The sequence below is a fragment of the Trachemys scripta genome, chromosome 15 (genome assembly GCF_013100865.1).
Source record: "Trachemys scripta elegans isolate TJP31775 chromosome 15, CAS_Tse_1.0, whole genome shotgun sequence".
Taxonomy (NCBI): Eukaryota; Metazoa; Chordata; order Testudines; family Emydidae; genus Trachemys; species Trachemys scripta.
In genome coordinates this window covers 9778369-9797468 of record NC_048312.1, presented here as the reverse complement: position 1 = coordinate 9797468, position 19100 = coordinate 9778369, and the positions used below count along the sequence as shown (strand labels likewise).

At 40.8% G+C, this 19100-nt stretch overlaps 1 protein-coding gene across 1 annotated transcript in view; it reads right to left on the bottom strand.

The window, feature by feature from the left end:
* TMEM132B (transmembrane protein 132B) overlaps positions 1 to 19100 on the bottom strand; it is a 379313-nt gene that overhangs the window by 128518 nt on the left and 231695 nt on the right. The window lies entirely within an intron of this gene.

Sequence of the window (19100 nt, the reverse complement as noted above, 5' to 3'; positions counted from 1 at the left end):
CGGTCACGACCCACTTTGAGATCCTGACCCACAGTTTGAGAACCACTAGGCTAACCCATAGGCCACAGAAGTTGATAAAAGACTAAATCAAACAATCCAGTGGGCAAATGGCTATACTTTATAGATGAGCTGACAATTTATCTTTTAGCTTTCTGAAAAGGAAGCATGTTTCCCATTAAACTCAGACATTGGTTCTAAGTAATCTCAATGAACCTGTAATATAAGCCCCGGACACCATACAGCACAGATGTTGCTAAATTGTTTATTCAAGTACCAATATCATTTTGTTGTTGCAAATACTGACATTCTGAAACAGTAGAATGTTTGGTCATTCCTCATGTTGCACCAGAAATGAGCTCTCAGCTTTTCTTTTCTCATTCGAACATGAACTTGCCTTTATCTCCATGCAAAAAATGGATTTGTGCTAATTATACATGACAAAAACGTGGGGTTACATTATCCTTATTTTCAGTTCATGAAATGCACACGTGTAATTGTATGAAGATTATTTTATTTTGGTCATCTGGGAATAAAAGTTTAAAAGTGGATGTAATGCAAAGCATTCGAGCTCTGTTTGTGAATTACTTCTGTTTCTTTTATTAAGAACGACACTGAGGGCTTGTTCACACTTACCGGGGAATCTACACGCGGTGATCGATGCATCAGCGGTCGATTTAGTGGGTCTAGTGAAGACCTGCTAAATCAACCACAGATCACTCTCCTGTCAACTCCTGTACTCCATCTGAACGAGAAGTGCAAGGGGAGTCAACGGAAGAGCGTCTCCCGTCAACGTAGCGTAGTGAGGTCCCCACGGTAAGCAGTTCTAAGTACGTTGACTTCAGCGACGTTATTCATGTCGATATTATTAGATCGATCTCCCTCTGTAGTGTAAACAAGGTCTTAGGCCCAAGGACATGCCCACAGCCACACAACAGATCAGTAACAAAGACAGGAATGGAACCTAGGTCTCCTAAAGCCAAGTTGAATGATCTATCTACTGGGAAACACTACCTCACCTGCAAATGCCTGGCTCTCACTTCCACAACCACACTACTACTTTTTTAAAGATGATTTTTGCCCAAAGTGCTTGAGTCCACTAAAGTAGTCTACAGTAATACTGCAGAAAGGTTTATCCATGCATGGGTTTAACTTTCTTATACTGCTGCACTGAAGTGAAAGTGCAGTACAGAGACCTTAATGTTCATTTATCTTCTCTACCCTCAGGCAAGGCTAGATGCTATTAATGCATCACCGGGGTGACCAACCAGACTACCAACAAGATGCCGAAGACAAATTATACTATACAAAGTCAGGGATATAATTAGAGACTTCTCAATTTCTGCAGAAAAATATTGTCACCATAATGGAGAATTCAACAGTACGGGCCCCTGCTCATTACTTCTAACTACACCTTTACCCCGATATAACGCGACCCGATATAACACGAATTCGGATATAACGTGGTAAAGCAGCGCTCTGGGGGGGCGGGGCTGCGCATTCTTGCGGATCAAAGTAAGTTCGATATAACGTGGCTTCACCTATAACACAGTAAGATTTTTTGGCTCCCGAGGACAGCGTTATATCGGGGTAGAGGTGTATTTGTTTCACTTGGTCACAAACCGAATACACTCATAAGTCATAAATTAAATTTAGAGATCAGCCCTAGATACAAATTCTAGATTCAAATTTTGAACCCTTTGGGTGTGTCTGTATCTCGAGTTTTGGTTCAATCCATTACACCAAAAGGTACCAACTGAAAAAAATTCAGAATGTTTCAGAATTCTTAAAAATTCTTTGGACCTATGGTTCTGGTTAGGATTCATCTCTAAAGTAATTAGTTAGATTAGCAAAAAGAACAGGAGTACTTGTGGCACCTTAGAGACTAACAAATTTATTAGAGCATAAGCTTTCGTGGGCTACTGCCCACTTCTTCGGATGCATATTGTACGGAGTTTTTTCATTAAGTTGATGGATTTCCACTCCATACGGCTAAATGCAGTGCCTTGCATAATGACAGGTTTCAGAGTAGCAGCCGTGTTAGTCTGTATCCGCAAAAAGAACAGGAGTACTTGTGGCACCTTAGAGACTAACACATTTATTAGAGCATAAGCTTTCGTGGGCTACAGCCCACTTCTTTGGATGCATCCGAAGAAGTGGGCTGTAGTCCACGAAAGCTTATGCTCTAATAAATGTGTTAGTCTCTAAGGTGCCACAAGTACTCCTGTTCTTTTTGCGGATACAGACTAACACGGCTGCTACTCTGAAACCTGTAGTTAGATTAGGTAGCATTTCAGTGTGCTACAGGCACAGTCAAATCTGAGCTAAAAGAACAATGTCATGATGTCACGCTGACAGTTGTTTTGTGCTCAGTCCACAACTCTATTATCCTCTTCTTATGTTTTTCTGTATCCAGAGAAAAACCTACACACTTACAGTCTAAATGGCCAATGTTATGTTAAAGACAACATCAAGAATGAACAAGTCTCCATAGTCATCTACGTTTACCTGGCCCTGCCTCAGCATAGGGGGGCTGGACTTGATGACTTCTTGAGGTCCCTTTCAGTCCTACATATTTCTGATTCTAGATGAGAACAGTGTGTGTGTGTTCTGTATACAGCTAGACTTGGCAAAATTACATTTTTTTTGTAATTTTGACAGATGATATCTATGTTTATTTTAAAGTATTTTTTCTATTTTTATCAATTTAAATTTTCACACTGACAGGAAATCATGGGGGCATCATAACATTATTTAATAACAGTAGACACTGACATTCAGAAAGTTAAAGCTTTATAACTGCTAAAGCAAATTGCAAACATCAAATAAAAAAATACAGATATATAAATATTCTTAAATCAAACTCCAATAAGTTCTCAAGCAGCATTTTTTTTTATTTTGCCTATTTGTAGTTTTCTAGCATCATCAATGGAAACATTTTTTTCGTCGGCTTGTGTATGAACTGTGAAATCAATGTTTACCAACATTTACCAATAAAAATCTAATCCTTCCAAGCCTATATATAACAGACTACAGAGACTGTCAGGGAGGAAAATGGCTGCTGCCTCTGTAAGCAGGCAAAGTTCTTCTACGTACATCATAACTTTCATTTAAAGATAGATGCCTCTTTTTACTCCAATTGCTTGAAATCAGATTTAAATTCTGACATAGAATAAAAAAGGAAAACATCAGATACACTCACAAGGATTGGCAGGAAATCAGGAATTCCATTTCATGAAAAATTTTAGTGAGGGCCCTGACCCCAGGATAGTCACTATCTCAGTGGTCAGCACATTCATGTGGGGTAGGGGAGAAGCAGGTTCCAATCTCTGCTCTACCTAATTTAGAGAAAAGACTTGAACCTGAGTCTCCTACACCCTAACCAACAGACCACTGGCTATTCTGAGATCTCACTCTCTGATTTTAACCAGAAATCCCATCCTCAAACTGAGCAACTTTCCCAGTGAAACCTTCATCAAAACAGATACAATTTCCATGAAAAGTTTCAACAGCTTGGCATTTTCTGTAAAGAAACCTGGTGTCAAAAAATTCCTGACCAGTTAACACAAACACACTCCCTGACTTGTAATGAATAATCTGAAACTACAAAACAGGAAAAATGGGTGCTGGTGGAATCCAGTTTGCCATGAAAATTCTCTGCCATTACTTAAATGAAAAAAACATTGTTAGCCAAATGCTTCCTGCTTTGTTTCTGAAGCAATTTAAATGTACTGTAAGGTGTCAACATTTCAAATCAGGGCACCAGCTTTTTTCTTTTTTTGGAAGACTGCTAAAAGAGCTGTACTTATGTGTCAGATTCGCTGTGTTCTAATTAGGTTTCATTTAGAGAGTTCCTCCACCAAGTACACAGCTTTCACAAAATGGCATTCAAGCCCCTGTACTACTTTATTCATCGGCGGTCCTACAAATTACTTTCTGAACAGCAGGTCAATGAATTTTCTCCAAAACTATGGTCTCTCTTTTTCACTCTTCAAAACAAAGATCTAGCCCTCAGAGCAATGCCAAGTGCTACAGTATCTGGGACACAGAGTCCCCCACAGAGAGGCGTATGATCGGTCCACAGATTTTGTTCCAGATCTCATCCCGGGTTACAGCTATTGCAAACAAATGATAAAGCTTTAAAAGTCAATTTCTTTCTTCCTCAGTTCATAGCCTCCCTTCTGTCTCTACAGTCCTTGTTCTATCCCTCATCTATAGATCCTTGTGTTTCCAATAGCAGAAAGGTTGATGCTTAATGTGTATTGATACATAAGGCAATGTATTAACTGTTCTCAATAATAGTGTGTTGTCAGCAGGCCTCTCAGTAGTTAATTCAGGAACTTTGAAATTCTTAAATCTAGGGCACTAAAGACCTGGTACAGCTCTCATTTAAACTGGGGCAAATCAGGAGTAAACTCCACGGAAGCAACTGGAAGTAGGCTGGAGTAAAATCTCAAATAAATCAGAATCAATCCCTGAGAATTACTTTCTTCAAACTTCATCAACCTCTATTTACCAACCATGACACTCTGTCTTAAAGTTCCCACCTTCAGTAGTGGGGATTATCTACATGCCATTCTGTTCCATCTTTTCTTTTTAAAGACGTTCTGTCCTGTCGTGTCAAATCTTCGATTTCTCCTTGGCCTACTCTGTACTTTGCGACCAATACTGAGAAGTTGGCTCTCACATCCTCTGGGTCACTGATGTTCTTTAGATGTCCAGCAAAGATAAAATGCCATGAAAGTGGAAATTCTACCAGCAAAGGAGAAGAGCGTAACTAATAGTGTTATCACCCATTAAATCCTATTAAACCAAACTCTGTCCTAAAAAGACCTGGCAACTCTCTTGCAGCCCATTCCATCTTTGTCTAAACAAGTTGGCAGCAGAGAGGTGCTCATGGAATCCGAGGGTTGTAAGTTTCTTGTTTTCTTCCCCTTCCTTCTCCTCCATTTTTATTGTCTAGTCAAAGCTTCTGCCATCTTGCAAGAATTTTGCCAAACCCAGTTTAGAGGAGCAATAAAAAATAAAGTCTAACTTACTTTTATTTCAAAAAAAAAAAAAAAAAAAGATTATTTCCTGCAAGCAGGAGGAAAAGACCTTATAATTTTAGGCAGCTGGCATGCTTGCTAATAAGTCCATTTCTATGGAAATGAGTTCATAACTATTAATTTTGCCTGCTCCTGATCTATTCTTGATGAGCCTTTCAAATTTAGAAAAGCGCTTCATGATTCTCTCAATTTGGTAATTACTAACTCCCTTTGATGAATCCAGCCCAGTGTTTCAGACATGAGACATTCATTAGACATTTTTCATTCTGGAGAGGAGAAAAAGGAAGCATAGCTCAGTTTTATTTCTTCGCACGGCCTGAAGTAAGGAGGCCTTGTTCCTCAAAACACTGTATTATAATCCTATATTCTATTGTAATTGCACTGTCACAATATCTCTTTCCCTGAACAGATGAAGAAGCGCTCAAGATTTTGATGATTTTACACAACTTCCCAAAATGTCTCACCTCAAATGTATTTAATGGATTCAGCCAAATCTCCAACAGAAAGTGGCTGTGGGCCATTTTCTGACTTGTCTTTGCTCCATGCACTACAAAATCATTGGGAGGTTTGTGTAACTCTGTGGTCTTGTCCTGGAACATATGGTTTCTGGGATATGATTTAGAAACCCATGCCAAAAACATTCCAAATGCAATTTTCATTAGATCCAGAAATATATTTAATGGCAATTAATTTGGACAACACAATCTGGTTAAATTCCAGAATAACGTTTTGGGCCCCAATCCTGCACCTCACATTGCACAGGCAGGTTGACGTACCCAAGCAGAGCCCTGCTGACTTTCATGGACCTCCATGAAGATACAGCAATGGAGAGGCAGCCATCTTCCTATGCGATATCACTTGCAGAACTGAAGCTTTAAATATTTCCTTCTAAAACTGAGTTTTATTAACGCAGTAAAGAGCATTTACCCAACTTGAGACAATGGATGTCTCCAATCAAGAACGGTCTTCCAGTGGGACAAATCCCGGACTACGACTCCAGGTAGAGACTATCGGTGCTATTGAAAATCCCACCCAAGTGCCTTAAGAGCAGGAGTTCCACTAAAAGTCCATAATATTTGTGCTATTAAGTCACTTAGGTTCTTTTGAAATCAAGCCTGATATATAGACTAATTGTTACCTCTATTGACCTTCTTTACCAAAAAACAATGGACTGTCATGGTACTTTTTTTTTTTTCAAACACACACACACACACACACACACACACACACATTTCTCTTTTACCTATGCAAGTGGCAGTAAAGATACCTTTTAAAATCTCTATCTTAAAAACTGATGGCAGGTTTTGACTCTGTATATTCACTACAATATTAGATCAATATTATTAATACATGAATTGTATGGGCTCATTTAGCAAACGTATAGGTTTCTTTGAAAATGTACTACAACTCTAATGCAAAGGTATTAATAAGCACTAGAACAGTGGTTCTCAAACTTTTGTACTGGTGACTCCTTTCACATAGCAAGCCTCTGAGTGCGACCCCCCCTTATAAATTAAAAACACTTTTTTATATATTTAACACCATTATAAATGCTGGATGCAAAGCAGGGTTTGGGGGTGCAGGCTGACAGCTCGCGACACCCCATGTAATAACCTCGTGACCCCCTGAGGGGTCCCAACCCCCAGTTTGAGAACCCCTGCATTAGAAAATCACTTATTGTTATTGAAATATGACTGGATCCACTTTATATTTAATATTTCTCTAGGTGGAACACAGGAATTATAGCATTAACAATCTAAATACTGGATCAATATCATACTATGATTTATGTCATAATGATAGTTGAAATCTGACTACTTAGGAGTTGCCTTTTATAAACAAAAGAAGGCAGAGCTATCCGACTCAGATTCTTCTAACAAAGCTCTAGATTGCTAACATACCTGAAGAGGCTGGCGTCTGCTTTTTGTAAAGAATGAAATATTCACAATGTCACTGTGGAAGATGACGGCAGAGCAAGTTCTAAAATGCAGCTAGGTTAGGTGCATCACTGGATTTTTGAGAGTTTGTTGTCAAATTCCATCAACAATTCAGTTTTCATAAAAAACCAAAAAGTTACGTTAGTGGGGTTGGCTTTTAAGAACAAATCATGATTTTTCATTAATTCATGACACAATGTTTTCAGTAAATGACAATCTGTTTATAAGACACACACACAGCAGTGGGAAATTGTGAAAAAAATGAGTGTGAACTAGTTAATAATAATAAATGTCTTTGATGTCATGTCGCTTGAGAATATTTTGGATCATTTTAAAGTTAATAAAGACCTACTCCTGCGCCTCCTGAAGTCAATGTCAAATTCCCATTGAATTCAATGTGAACAGGCGTAGGACCTGAGACAGGTAAGGTTCAGAACATGCCAACAGTCCAAGCCTTACTGCTTTGATCGCTGTGGGACTTCTTGCATATATAAGAGTTGATCAAGAGTTAAGAGATACAAGATCAGGCCCCATATTTCAACAGCTGTTTGGAAACACTGAGCACCCAAAACTCCAGCTAAAGTCAATCACAGCTGCAGTTGGTCATCAGCACCTCTGAAAAAAATCCTTCTCCCATTGAAGACACTTAGATCCCAATAAAAAGCAACAGAGAATCCTGTGGCACCTTTAAGACTAACAGATGTATTGGAGCATAAGCTTTCATGGGTGAATACCCACTTCGTCAGACAGACGTAATGGAAATTTCCAGCCATCCCAATAGTTAGATCCCAATAGGTTCTAATGGAGGAAAATCAGGCCCTCAGCATACTCCCCCTCTCTTCAGTGCATACGTAACCCACACACCTTCTGCATGTGGTGTTCTGTCCCATCTAGTGGCATGGAGACCACTTAAAGCAAGAGAGATAAAATGAGTCTGCTAACAGCTACATGGCTTTTAGCTCATGTGGTAGAGGCTCATGCACTAAGCTCCAAAGGTCCCTGGTTCAATCCTGCCCGCGGATGCCCGGGGTCTGTCAGCATTACACATACATGGAAATCTCAAAGAAAAATCTCTTAATTTTTTAGTCAAGAGGAGGATTTCCACACTATCCTGCAGGTTGAGCTTTGTAAAGCGCCACTTTCTGAAATGTGAACACTGTGTATGTTTAACAAAAACATGTTGCATAACTTTCAAAAGATGGGGTTATTGACTGAAGTGACTGTTTAATTGTCTTTCATAAACTTATCCCAGGCTTTTAGGGCTTAGTCATCAAAATGAGCACATCCTGGGGAATGACATGATTCTTTTGGGGACTGGGAGACAGCTACAATGCCCTGAAAAGAAGCCACCCGCCTGACTCACTTCTACTGCTGGTAGGGGTAAGGAAGGAGAGACGGTATCCTCCCCTTGTCTCCATCACCCGCCAGTCCAGATCTGACAACCCCAGGGCTTGTGCAAAAACCAAGGGCAAGTGTGTTTAATAGGAAGGACCAAAGGACTGATGGCAGAATTGTCACATTCTCAGCAAGTTTCAGGGGGGAGGAGAGGGAAGGAACTTTGTTCTTTGTGGTTGGAAACTGATTTCCCCATGACGGATTTTTAAAACTCCAATTTACACTCACTGTGTCTTGTGCCCTGTTACCTAGCAGGGACAGGGAAGGTACCATACTTCACTTTTCCAGTTTACATTGCAATCAATCACTGGTCCTAAGATGCTCTCATGGTGCCTGATTTTTTTGCACACTCTAAACCTCAGAAACAACAAGGAGTCCGGTGGCACCTTGAAGACTAACAGATTTATTTGGGCATAAGCTTTCGTGAGTAAAAAAACACTTCTTCAGATGCATGGAGTGAAAGTAACAGATGTAGGCATTATATAATGACACATGAAGAGAAGGGAGTTACCTCACAAGTGGAGAACCAGTGCTGACCGGGCCAATTCAATCAGGGTGGATGTAATCCACTCCCAATAATAGATGAGGTGGTGTCAATTCCAGGAGAGGCAAAGCTGCTTTTGTAATGAGCCAGCCACTCCCAGTCCCTATTCAAGCCCAAATTAACGGTGTTAATTTGTATCTGTGGATACAGACTAACACGGCTACCCCCTGATTCTAACCCTCAGGACTTCCATCGCTGCTTTGAGAGTGCAAAGAATGCAGGGTGAAGCCAATCAGCATGATCTGGTGATAACGTATGGATTGACACAGCAATTTCTTATAGCCCAATAACAAAAGAGCTATTTTTGTTCAAAGCACACCATCAAGACCAGACATTACCCATGTTATTTTTGCTTAGCCAACATTTCCCCACCGAAAACAATAAATCTAGATAATGAGCAAACATTTTAAGCTCCTCGGCTTTCTTCGCTGCCAATTCACCACTGTGCCTCACACTAACACTTGCAATAACATCCCGTTTATTTGATTTTATCCACATCATCATGACAACTCCAGAGACAACTGAGACGATTATTTTTATTTGCCTCTCTCTTTGTGACAGCATGCAGGAAACCCTTCTACTAAAAGAGGCCGTGGACACTATTTTAGCAAGCCTTTACTAAATAGGACTTAACGGATCAAAGTCAGTTCTGGTGTAATTGGGTGCAGCTCCATTGAGAGCAATGCACCCATTTACACTACAGCGCCATTCAGTCCTTGGTTTCAGTTTTCCCCAGCTCAAGCTTCATGGAGGCTCTTTAGGTTTAAAAGAACATTTCAATTAAACCAGAATATTTTTCTGACTACCACTTAGAAGCTCTTTATTGTTGTACTGCATATTTCTTAAAATAGAACTCTTATCACCATGAGAAAGCTCCATACTGGGGATTTTAACAAACACATTCAATTAGACGGAAGCAGAAGTCCGGGTTAGCGGATGCTGAATAAAAGCAACTATTTTTGTTTAAAGGGGAAAAAAGTATTTATAAGGAGAAATTTTGCTGAACTTTAAATGGTTAATAAACATTGAAGCCAAAACAGCCCTTGATTTATCAGCTTATTTGTAATTTTCCTTTACCTGTTCAGAAATCCTTAAACATTTTCAGATCATCACAACATAGTTTATTTTCAAATTGTTGTGCAGAGCCTGTAAAATATGCCATAAAACCTCTACTGCCTGCGTATCTGCAGTGGCTGAGTTTTAATCTACAGATGATTTACAGTTCAAAAATATTTCAGCTGTATTAGATGATATAAAATAATGCCTGTAAAGAGCATTTCTCCTCAAAGGATCTTAAAGCACTTTATAAACCATAAATAAAGAAGAAGAAGAAGAAAAGTTTCCCCATGCCCCAGTATTGCCCTACCAATGTTGCAAATGGGTAAACTGAGGCACCGGGAGATTTAATGACCCAGCCATTCTGCCAATGAAGTCGATGGCAGAAAACATTCCAACGGACTTCAGAGAGAACAAGATCAGGCCCTAAGTGACTTTATAGTCAACTAGCAAATCAATGCCAGAACCAGGAAATAGAAGCCAACAGTTACAATTCCAGTCTCTAGAGACACACTGCAAAGTCAGGGGGCAGCTTCTAGGTCTGTCCACGATGTGACAGCAGTACCAGCACTGTGAGCACAATGTGCTCGATATATTGAAATAAGAAGGAATCCCACTGAGGATGACTCACCTACCCACAGAACGTCCAAGGAAATGAGCTTTGTTGTGAGGAATCTATGCAGGGCTTGGCGAGAAAGGAATCCATCCCCAATCTGCTAATAGCTCCTCCATGAATCCATGTGCAGGAGTTCGCGGCCACTAGGTGTGCACAGAGGAACACACACTCCTTACTCCTCTCCCGGTGCACACTTCTCCAAAACCATACTGTGCTGACTAATGTGGAGCCTTTGTATAGTCCAGATCTGCCACACATTGTTCCACTGCATGCAGAACCTTCCGTGGCCCATGCACTGCTTGGTATATTTCACCCTCAGAGCACCATGACCTTCTATTACAAACTACAGACCTGAGACTGAAAAAAGAAAGCTAATGCACATGACTCATCAAACCATTTACAATTGTAAGGTCTTGTAGTGTCAGATACTAGCTCATCTATATGTATAAAATAAAACTTAGCAAAGTCACAACAGTCTCATTTCCAGGACACACTGTTGCAGGGTCTTGCGATACTTGGCCCCAGCACCAGGACTCATTTGATAAGAATCTTGGCTTTGGTTGTTTTTAAACAAGTTTCTTTCTAGCCCTCTTGGTTACAGAAAGAAGCTTGAAAATGAGACCTGAAAGTGCCCTAAAGATTCAAAATTCAGAAGGCAAATAAAAAGAACCCTCCGTTTATTATTTCTTTAACATCTTGTGATTTTTAAGCTAATCTCATAATTTTTGAATGTCTGACTGCTTGGAGTTGGCAATCCTGAGTATTAGAGTCATTCAGAACCATCAAGGTAATTCAAACAATGTTGTTGGGTTTTTTTTAAATAAAGCCACCACGCTCAGACACAGCAAAAAGTTACTCACAAGCAGCTTGCCATTTAGATTTTAGAGAGACAATCTCGTCTGACAGCTGGATCTCCTTGGGGAGACAATTCAACCGGAGGGAATCTAAAGATGCAAGCTCTCTGCGTGTTGAATTTGTGAATGAAAAGGATGTGGTGACAAGCTGCAGACTGTGACACTAATGGACCCAATGTGCTGGAGCAGATACACAAGAACAAAGGGAGAAGAGTGCTGTGGGCTGGAGGACTTTAAAAGCCTCTCACCACACCTTGAACTTAATCCTCAATTTAATGGGCAGCCAGTGTAAACAAATAAATAACGGAGAGCAAGGACATTGGAAAATTAAGCAAGCAACCTGATTTTCAACTGCTTGCTGAGGGTGGATAGAAATCACCAGGAGTCCAATGTGAAAACTACTGCAATAGTCCATGGATGAAATAATCAAAGAACAAATTAAAATAAAAATGCAACCAAGAATTATTTTTGTCCTCCTACATTTTCTTCAGATTTGTACAAGTTTTGAACATTTTAAAAATGTTAACGAACTGGGCATCACTTCTTTCGAACCTATTGCACCTACTGTTATGGCTCAAAGCAAGAGTTGGGCCTTGTCTACACTGGCAAGTTATTGCGAAGCAGAGCAGCTTTCTGCGGTGTAACTGCCGAGGTGATACACACTGCCAAGCCACTTACTGCGCAGAAACTCCTCAGTTGCAGCGTTGCAAAAAAACCACCTCGACGAGAGTCGGAAGCCTTACAGCACAGAGGCTCCAGTGCTGTACTGGCAGTGTAAACACATTACAGCGCAGAAAGCAATCAATTGGCCTCCGGAAGTGTCCCATAATCCCTCAAATGGCTGCTCCGTTCATTGTTTTGAACTCGGCTGCCCTTGCATGCTGTGTTGATCTGCTCCGGGACACAAAGCAAACCATTAATGTGGACTGTCTGAACTTATAAGACAGCATGCTGACACACTCTCTGTCCCCCAAAACACACTATCTCCCCTCCTCCATACACACACACACAAACACACCCTGTCATACACTCTGCCCCCGCCCCTTCAGTTGAAAAGCAGTTGGCAATGTAGTAGGATGCCCAGGGAACAACGGGATTGGGAAACCTGCATCATGTGACACTGTGCCTGCCCCTGAGGCATTGCAAACCCTTCCCAAAGCACCCTGCGGCCAGTTGCACAGTGGGATAGCAACCACAATGCACTGCTGTCTTTTGCCGTCGCAAGAGCTGCTAACGTGGATGTGCTCCAACGTCACAAGAAGCGCCGTGTGGACACACAACCGTGGTTTTATTCCAGCACTTTAATAAAAGTGGTATAACTTGTTGCGCAGAAACTTGCTAGCATAGACATAGCCTTAATGTGTGTCTTAGGGATAGTTCACATCTGCTAACAAAATAAGTGGTAATGATAACAAGATAGTCAATGGAGTTACACCAGGGATGAGTTTAACCCATTAACTTCACCACAAATGAGATTACCTCCCCCCACCCCCACCCCCAAAAATCTCCTGGTTTAAGTAGGGCACGCACAAAATTGGCTTTATAGGCCAATTATTATGAACCAATTTTATTTTGATTTTTCCCCACTCTTGATTTCAAAACACTTAATAAACCCTCAAAATGACACTGTATGTGTGTCTCAGCTTTACCATAATTTAACTAATAAAGGAGATTAATTCAACCCAGCTGAGCAAATAGGGGAGTGGATTAGGGTCCACATTCAATATATTGACAGAATAAAGCTACTTACTGTAGTTTCACACGCTTTCTTTTGTTATTTGATACCAGCTTATGTTCCTGATTGCTCACTGCACAACCAAAAGTATCAGAATAACCAAGATTTGCCATGTAAGCTACTCTATGAAAAGTGTCTCTGGATTTTTGAGAAAATAATGAATCTGAACTCTGCTAGACCTGTAAAGATAAATATTGCATCTGATCTACTAAGCAGCAGAGAGGGAATTTAATATTTCCCCTCTCAAAAATTATTCCACCATTATTTCATAATGGCATGAAAATGAGGTCAAGAGAATGGTCACCCATGCAACATTGTCTCTAGGTGACCTTCTCAGAGGGTAATCATTCCTGAGTCACACTCACAATACAATAACATCCCCAACATGTGACATGAATTCCAACGCCCTGGCTGTTGTTGGGATGCAGTGGGAAATTGCTGGGAGACCGGGTCACAACTGTGAATAGATGGACATTCTCATAAAGGAGTAATAAGTAAGGTTAATTACCTTGGGAATGGAGAAGGCATAATTAGAAACAGAAAGGGGGGAAGTGGCATTCCATCTTCCCTCTCATTCCTTCATCCATATGATAGAATACTTGGACTTACCTCAACACAGGGGCTGGGCTAGATGATCCCTAGAGGTCCTTGTTCTATGTATAATGTCTCTTTGGGGCCTTATCCTTTGAGGTGATCAAATGTTCCCCTCCCCTCTCCTCGAGGAGCTGGGCACCTTTAACTCTCAGTGAAGTTAATGGGCATTGAGGAGGCTCAACACTTTGCAGGATTCAGTGGGATTACTCCTGTGAGTTAAGTTACTCACCTGCATAAGAAGGACCAGACCTCAGAGCTTTTAGGAAAAGGCACAGTTAAATATCAGGGACTTCCATTGGTGCAGCCAGAGTTGTTGATATTGGAGCTAACTCACAGCAAAGCATCTGACATTACAGTACCAATCGAAGAGCAACATCCCCCAGGACAGAACACTGATGCAATGAGTTACCTGAAATAGCCACTCTTGGATGAGGAGCACAGAAAGGAGAGGAAGAATTCCACACATTTGATAATGTTTGTTCTTTACTTTTGGTTATTTGATCGACAGGTGATTATAGAATGGCTCTGTGTGGAAGAGCACTATTGATGGACCTGGTGAAATAGTGCTGAAGATAATTATAAACTGGTCTCCATGCTATGTGATAATTTATTGGCTCTGGCCCCAGTACAATAAAGCACTAATTTCAGCCTTCCTGAATCCAAGCCTAAATCACAGGAACATCTCTCCCTTTTTTCCTCTGGCTTGTTTCTCTTTTCTCTGCCTTTTCCCCTTGGAGTCTTCTTACAATATAAAAGCAGTGCGCTAATAACAAATATTAATCAATGTAAAGATGGCTAGGACATCATACTGAACTTACCTTTACAATTATTCTACTGCAATTGTTACTGGTTTTTGTTTTCCTTTGACACAATTAAAAAATCATTATATTACCGAAAAAAATACATTCCCAGCTGTCAAGAAAAATGGAGCAAGTCATGTGAAAGCAGTCTGACGTGTAACGGCAGGTTCTTCTAAACACTGGCAGTAAATTCATCTTTGCCCATAAGAATTATGTAAAATATCAAGAGTCCTAACATTTAGGGTAAGTATAGAGCAGGCTTTATGAAAAATGCTGTCAGCTGTCACAAAATCATCCTCTTTACATGCATCTCTTTTCAGAATATTGTCTTTTATCTATTTTTCCCCCCATAAACGAATTGCTCAGCTCTGGAAAACAGATTAGCTGAAAGTTTTAGACTTTGTTGTCCCAGTTTTTCTTTCAGGAGAGTTATACTTACACCTATCATGGTGGATGGTTATGCTGGAAGCAATTTGCCTCCATGATTTTTGAGTATCAGGGAATTTGAAATCTCTTGTGTCTAACTTATTTGTTTGGTAAGTTTTACGGAAGTGCTAAAAAAGAGAGCACCCATCCTCACACGCTAATGATCCTCGGCCTAGTAAAGGCAGCAATTTAAGATTCCCACCAACAACTAATCCACCTCTTACTCAAACAATTCATCGTCTCTGATATTGAGATGGTCAAATAGCTGGGGGTAAGAGGAGTTTGGAAAAAGATGAGCATTGCAATAAACCCTGAAGGTCATCAGATTTCAAAGCCGTGAAGCCTGATAAAGAATACACTGCCAGCAGCCCTTTCTCATTTATACCGGGAGGGTTATCTCAAACACCTCGGCTGACCTCATTTGTAGCAGCATGATCAACCTTTTGGTACTACCAGTCCCATCAAGTACGTCACTTGTATTTACTAAGAAAATTCCATCTCTGCTGGGCTAGTTAAAAAAAAAAAAAGGCACAGCATGATAAGACAGTAGCTAAATGTATACTGATTGCAGTAATTGCATCCATTCCTGTGTCGGAAAGTCTTGTATTGTATTTCTAATATGTGCTGATAAGTGCATTCACAACATGATTAACTGCCTCAAGACAAGAATGGCTATTATGTTTAACAGACTGATTAGCAAGTGACGGAGCTGCAAACTGTACTCCTAGTAAATTGGCTGCTTTTAAATTACAGCAGCTTTTTTATTGTTCCATTTTTAAAATGCAATGGTTTGTTACACATATGCAATTCCGAACTGATGATCAGTAATAGAGGAATACTGAGCTTTCAACTTTTAATATTCTAATTTCAATTAAAGTGTTTCACGTTTTCCTTTTAATTACAGTAGAATCTGTACAATACACCCCCGTTGTTCAGCAACCTTCTGTCTTACGTGACTGCCAAAAAGTATCCCTGAGTGTAATTCTAATCCACCTTTATTAGAAGGCCTACCTCTATTAAGCAACCAATTTTTGTTGGTCTTTTGAGTGGTCAATTAAGAAAGGATTTACTGTATTCTTCCCAGCATCTGACTGTAAATCCCTCTCCACGCTGTTATGAGTTTCTACCCCGCGATGTTTCACAGCACCTCCATTAATCCTCAGCGTGGTGAGAAAGTGGGATGGAGCACTGGACTTTCACCTCTGAAAGCTTCTTGGATCAGAAGCGAAAGTAGAGGTCACAGCCTGAACTCACTTCAGGCATTCCAACTACAAAACTTTGTGCCTGCTATAACAAAGGCCATTTATTCCTTCACTGTAATGAGCTTTCACTTAACCCTCTGTACTTTATAATAAAGGCTGGGATTTGGGTGTCTAACCCCCTTAGGCTCTCCTGAAAATCCCACTCAAAACTCCTTGTACATGTTTTCACTGAATGTCTGTTATATAGAGATGTATTATTAATTATGATGTTGTATTATGCGGCACCTAGAAGCCCAGTCATGAACCTGCACCCCACTGTGTAAGGTGCTGTACAAACACAGTTTGTACAGACTTTCTCCTCAGAGATGAACCCCTGCCACTGAACATTCTCAGGATGGTAGGTGACTCTACCCCAGCTAATCCAAATGAGATTGGTGGGATATAATGCAAAAGATGATCCTGCAAAGATTACATTGTGTTTGATACTTGACAGATGAAATTCATCTGTCTCTGAGCCTTCTGCTTGCCTTGTCTTTCGTTACTACCTGCACAGAGAGAATTAGGTATTGCTTTTTACCAGAGACCCCTTACCTAGGGGATATTGAGGGACTCTTGAAGGAGCCCCATCCAGGTCTCTTACGGCAAGGAAAATCATGATGGCAAGAAGCCTTTGAAGAAAAGGGATATAAAACAAACACGAATGGGGAAATCTAAATGGGTCAGAGCATACACCCAATGGAAAGAAGGAACTTCTGACGTCTTGGCAGGAAACCACAGCAGTCATGTCACTCTTTGAAAATTGGGAAGAGAAAACTAGTGTGCTTTGACATCATCAGCCACCTCTTTGCATTCCCCCACTGTCTCTCCCATCTCTATCACATCAAACAAACGGCTTGCCTTCACTTTCAAGGCCCTTCACAATCTACTGCCGCTCTCCCTATCGTCTCTCATTCAGTACATTAAGGCCAGCTGCCGTCTCCAATCTGCCCATGATGCCAGCCTCCATCGGCCACGTGAATGTGAAGAAAACTTTCCTGATTTTTTCCTCAGTTTGTAAACAGAACATTGAAACAGTAGCTCCAAGACAGAGGTGAATTCCACCATACATCTGATTGTGACATGGACTCCGAAACCTAATGATAACATTTAAAATGTTTTCGCTCTTACACTCCTTTACTATACAACTTATTAGTGCTTCTGTGTGTGTTTTAAGTGAAGTGGCTTTAGAATAAATTCTGCAGATTCTCCAGCATTTTCTGAAGAATCAGAGAGAAAAATATTCATAGGATTTAACAAAGCTTCCTGCAGATTTCCAGTAGCCCTTATCATTCATAGTTTCTGCCTGTAGAGCCCTGCTCCTGCAAGCTACCCCACAGGGCAGATCATTGTACCTGCTCTGAGCCCCACTGAAATAAATGGGGCTCTATGAAGGCAGAACAGACTGTAGAAGCAGGGTCTAGATTACTTTCTATTATCATCACCATTTATTATTTGTATCGAGATAGCACTTAGGAGCCTTGGTCACAGTCGAGGATCCCATTGTCCTAGGTGCTGTACAAACACAAGAAAAAGAGGGTCTCTGCAATCTAAAAAAACTGCTTAGTCTAAGTACTGGAGCCATACCCCCATCTTCTATGTAGTCTTTATGCTCCAGCTACTACATCATCTGTTTTATGACTGTGAAAAGAAAAGGGGAAATGTAGAAAGACCCTGGAGTAATGGTAAGTACAGGCTTCAGGATTTTGTATTTCTTCTAAAAATCTTTTTTCAGCAAATTCAACACCCAAACCAGCAAAACATCTCAAACCAGCAGCCTGATTTCAATCTGTGAAGTCTGAGCAATACCTCACTAAAACATCCCAGCTTTCATCAAAATGTCTTAAGGGCAGCTTTTACTCACCACCTGTAGCTTGGAGTGATTGGAGTAAGCTGTTAATTTTAAATTACACTTAATGGGAAATGTTCCGGGGGAAATATACAAATTAAAAAAAGATAACAAAGCCATTGTCATTCATTCTTACCATACTCTAAATCACATCAATTCTAAGCTTCCTTTAACAAACTGCCTGCAGCTGGCATCTCAGATGAGGAACAGAAGGATATCTTTCATGGAACCAAATCGACAAAAATCAAGGCTTTATTTGTTGGGGAAAAAAATTGTAATTTTTCTTTGGCTTGTACAGATTTGCCCCCCTCCCCCCTCCTCTAAACACAATGTAAATTTTACTGCTGACAAAAGATAATGTATTGATAGCTCCGGAATCTGTAGGAATGGGGCAGGATCCCTTTAAATAGGTTGTGAGCCCTATATTGGCCCTCACCATCATCTGTGATCCAGAAGCCATGAAAACCCTGCCAGAGCAGCAGGGTAGCTAGGCAGAGCATATTGTGTATCATTAGTGAACTTGGTCACTTGGACTCGCCCCCTCCTGTGCCCATGGGGTCCCCACATATTACATATGTTGTGTAAAGAGCAGAAAACAGATGAGAAGTCCTTTCTTCTCCACCAACCACACAAAACGCGGCTACATTGCATAAGTGGCACGAGTGGCTGTTTCCTGGGGGATCCTGTTTCTTTTTACTGCGGGGAACATGCCCCCATTGTCCTCCTAATCGCCTCCCTTTCTCAGATCTAGAGTTTGCCCAGCTCATGGAAGTGGACACAGTGTGGGGTAGGGCACAAGAAACTTCTTCCCCTCTGGTGCAGCTCATGTAAGGGCTGGGCAGAATGTCATTTCCTGTGCTCGAGGGAGTTCAGAGACTGCCCCTCCCTAACCCAGAAGGCATTGGGAAGGCCAAGGAGGAGGGGTCTATCCCCTCTCGACACTGGCTCGAAGGAGTAGTAAGCTCTGCCCCATAAAGAGGGTCTAGCAGTTGACGTGCAGCATACATGGTC